We start from the raw sequence: 4,769 nt of genomic DNA, 5'->3' as shown, positions 1-4,769 counted from the left end.
CACTAGTTAGTGACCCGGCCATCAATAGTTATGGTCTACAATGTAATTGAGAGCCGGAAACATGCTCCACGTTTTGATAACAGCAACTAGATTAAAGCAGGGACGATAGCCAGGGTTGCCAAATTGCGCATTGCTCTTCTTCAAATACCAAACACCCCAAAACTTGGCCAACAGGATACAGTTCTGGCTCAAATCCCTTATTGAATTGAGAATTTTTAATTGACCTTTTATATTGCGCAATATCCACTAAACGTGTTCAACGCGCTTTACAAGGGGTCCTTTGTCAATAACAACATTTAACATTTAGGACGGGACATGACGCCGGTCATTACAATTTTTTCGGACAGAGACAACCCTGTTAACGACCAGGTACTCAATTTGAGAATGTGAGAAAAGAGCCTTCCTCCAAGGACTCAAATATGCGCCAATCGAGGCACGAACCCAGGATCTTCCGATCCGAAGGCGAGTGTCATACCACAAGACCACATAGCCGCACATCCAATAACAAAATCCATAAAAATATTACCACATCACATAAAATCCAGACAGACGGCAGAAAAAATATTTGACACAGCTTGTCCGCAAGTGATGAAGATGATGACGACATTATGATGATGATGATGATGATGAGGACGACGTTGATGATGATGATGATGATGATGATGATGATGATGATGATGATGATAATAATAATAACAATAATAATAATAATAATAATAATAATAATAATAATAATAATAATAATAATAATGATAATGATAATAATAATAATAATAATAATAATAATAATAATAATAATAATAATAATAATAATAATAATAATAATAATAATAATAATAATAATAATAATAATAATAATAATAATAATAATAATAATATAAACATATCATCAATAAAAGGTCTATTTCATAAGACAAATACCACTGTCTTTTTACATCTGTCCCCAATTCTGGTGATCTCACTCCCTGATATCGTTAAGGCGTTTCACTCGCTTCGTTGAAGTTTGTTTCCATTGGTGGCGGCCATGCTTGCTTTCCCTGTCAAATCATCTCATATTAGATGCAACGAAATTGACGTCATTCAAGCTCTTTGTTATTGCGTTTAGACAGCCAGTTTGATGATTACTTCTCTCTAAATTTCATAAATCAGACTTTAAACATTTAAGATTACAGATAATTTTGTGTGTTGGTATGGTATGTCCGACTGGCGGATGTTGTGAGTTTTTTCGTAAACGCATAGCATCATTATATCATATATATATATATATATATATATATATATATATATATATATATATATATATATATATATATATTAATTATAATAATAAAAGGCCTGGTATTTCATGAAGGGATAAAGGTGATTCACCAAACAAATGTTTGATGTCAACAGGAATCGCCATTGTTATTCAAAGTGATCAAATTGATGGTTAATCAAGTAAAAAACGAAAGTGCCCGAAGCCAGGCTCAACCCCGGACCTCCCGGATCACAGTGCAACGTCTTTACCACTCGGCCACTTATTAATAAATATTATCCTATCATCCGATAAGGATTCTGACATGAATAATGACACTCCCTAGACACTCCATGTTTCTTTTTAATTTCAATGTCAGAAGTGGTCAACCAGAAGGAACCAACCATAATATTATTACACTGAAGGGGGTTATTATTATGCCTGTCATCAGGAGCTTTATAGTTATCTCCCATGTCAAAATATTATCTTTTCGAAAAATCTAATTTTCATGTCAGCCGATATTGTTTGTTATTCATAATTTATTGGAGAAAAAGTCGCCATAATATCATATCGAAATATGAACCAGTAGAGCTCGGTGTTGAAATGGCACAATTGATAATTAAAAAAAAAAAAAAAAAAGAAATATACGTCTACACGACTCCTTCCTCAACAAAAACCTCATTTGCGTCTACGCTCCAAGATATAAAACTCATAGTTTTTAAAAGTGAAAAGTAGACCCATCTCTGTCTAGTTCATTGCTTGAGTTCCATGGCATTTGAGCATTTCATTTCTCTGTCAACCACACAGGCAAAAAAAAAATAAATATGCTGAATTGAGAGATATTTTGAAAATAAAGTTTTAAAATGCCACGAGAAAAGTGGACACTCAAACAATAATATGTGTATTTAGGCAACGGGTATGTTCATGGAAACCACTTTTCATAAGTTTGTATTTAGGCAACGGGTATGTTCATGGAAACCACTTTTCATGAGTTTGTATTTAGGCAACGGGTATGTTCATGGAAACCGCTTTTCATGAGGTTGTATTTAGGCAACGGGTATGTTCATGGAAACCACTTTTCATGAGTTTGTATTTAATTTGAGCCAACGGCCATTTTAGTTGGTGGCTAACTCCTATTTAATTTATTTTCTCCCGGACGCAAAATCTAAATCTCGTCAAGCAATCGAATTTAAATGGACAATAAACTAAATATACACTGTTCTTCATTTATTAGTGGTTTTGTAGAGGAAAAAAAATCGTCAATGTCTTTAACATATTACGGTCAGCATTTTTAGTTATCTAGAGTATTCAATAATAATTTATCTTTTATATAGCGCGATATCGGCTTAACATGCTCGAAGAATTTTACAATGTGTCCGAAGTCAATTACGACAGTTAACCATTTAACATACGGGAAGAAATTTGGGACTTCTATGGCACCATTGCATTTTCTACTGTATTATTTATATATTTATTCATTTATTTATTTTTTTTTTTAAACAGCTTTTTATATAGTGCAATATCTAATAAACGTGCTCAAAGCCCTTTACAAGGGATCCCTGGCCAAGAGCAACACTGAACATGTAGGACGAGACATGACGCCTGTTATGCGATATTACAATTGTTTCGGACAGAGACAACTGAGACAACGCTGTTAACGGCCAGGTACTCATTTTACACCTGAGTACGGTGAGAGAATGTGAGTAAAGAGCATTTTCCAATGACTCAACTATGCGCCGAGCAAGGGTCGAACCCAGGACCTTCCTATCCGAAAGCGAGTGTCATACCACAATACCACATAGCCACACATTTACTTATTTATTTATTTTTACAAAGAGAATGTTGTTACCGAGATGGTACTCATTTTACACCAACGTATGACTTGGAAATGGAAATAAAGAGCCATTTCCTAGGACTGATCAACTATGCGCCGCTCAAAGCGGGGCGCGAACCCAGGATCGACTGGTCTCAAGCCAGGTGTTATACATACCATAAAGCCATACGATATGTTCCGATTTGTAGCTCAAGTGCCGGCTATTATGAAGATAAAGGTGTAACGCGAGTTTCGGTATTAATAGACCAAAGCACTTGTGATAGGACAATGATTGATGTTGTATCCCTTGATTTTAGGGGTGACAGAGAGGTTCGTGTTGACGCGAGGAAAGTGGGGCCTTAAGTGGATATAAGAGTCAGTGGTAAATAAAATGAAGTAGGGATACAACGAGATTTACATAAGGTGAAGCCCCACTATACCACACTCGATGTATTACTACGCCAACTTCGCTCAATGACAACTTAATTATTATGAATACTGATTGGGGTGAGAAAACATTTTGTCAGTTTACAACCGAGTAAGCCATGATATTGATTTGCACGTTCTTGTACACTCAGACTTCAGTGGATTCCATCTTTCTTATGAGTAAAAGAAATTAAGAAAAAAAAATTCCAATTTCATTATCGGTTTGCAATTTAAAAGAAAACGCTTTCAGTTATTTTTTTTTTCTTCTTTATAAATAGAATAAAAGGTGTAAATACCAGAACCAGAAGTCATGAAAACATAACAAATCAAAAACACATTAAAAAAAAAAAACGAACAAAAAACAAACCTCCCCCCCCCCCCCCCCCCCCCCCCCCCCCCCGCAAAAACACGCACAGACAAAACAAAAAAATAGGGAAAAAATAACAACCAAAAATAAAAAAATAATAAACAAACAAACAAACAAACAAACAAAAAATAATAAAAAGAAAAAAAAAAAGACAGCCAACACACACAAGATCAGCCTTCACAATATGGAAGAGGACCTGGAGGAGATTTACACGCCACGAAATTTAAATTCGCTCTTCTACACCAACCTGGCAGCTATTCTTCACAGAGACATGGACAATGACAAAAAGGTAACATTATCTGTAAACATTTCCCAGCGCTTGCTTGTAGAAAATATTTATTATAAGATGGCTGGAGAGAATCAGCGATGAAGAATTTGGAGAACGGCAAATCAGGAACTTGCTCTCTCCTTTATACCCTAAACTGACCCCCCCCCCCCCCCCTCCCCCCGCCCGAATCAAGAAATTAATTATTGAACATGACTTTGATAAAAAAAAAGGGATACAATAAACAAACCACTGGAAACAGTCAGCTCAGGAAGAATAAAATATAGAAAAATATCGAGGTACCTGAAGAGAAATAGAGAGTATAGATGGAACGAAATTGACACCACTCAGCTCTTCGTTATTGTTTTTAGCCAGCCATTTTTATGAGTAATTCTCACCACACCCCGCGATTGATTCATCTCTTTTTTGCATTCGTAACTCAAGGATCCGAACCGAAAGTCAAACAATCTCCACTTCAGTACACGCCCTTATCCATGACAAAGTGGAAAACAAACAAAAGAAATGAACATGACAATTTCTAAGTGTAGACATCAATCACTAAAAGTTTTGTAGTACGATTTGCTCGTAGAAGAAATAAAAAATGCTTACAGTCACACAATTTTCCTATCATATATATATATATATATATATATATATATATATA

Source organism: Berghia stephanieae, chromosome 8 (genome assembly GCF_034508935.2).
Source record: "Berghia stephanieae isolate SIO BIC M18660-M18661 chromosome 8, UCSD_Bste_1.3, whole genome shotgun sequence".
Classification (NCBI taxonomy): Eukaryota; Metazoa; Mollusca; class Gastropoda; order Nudibranchia; family Aeolidiidae; genus Berghia; species Berghia stephanieae.
The sequence above is the reverse complement of the archived record's forward strand: the minus strand, read 5'-3'. Positions refer to the sequence as shown.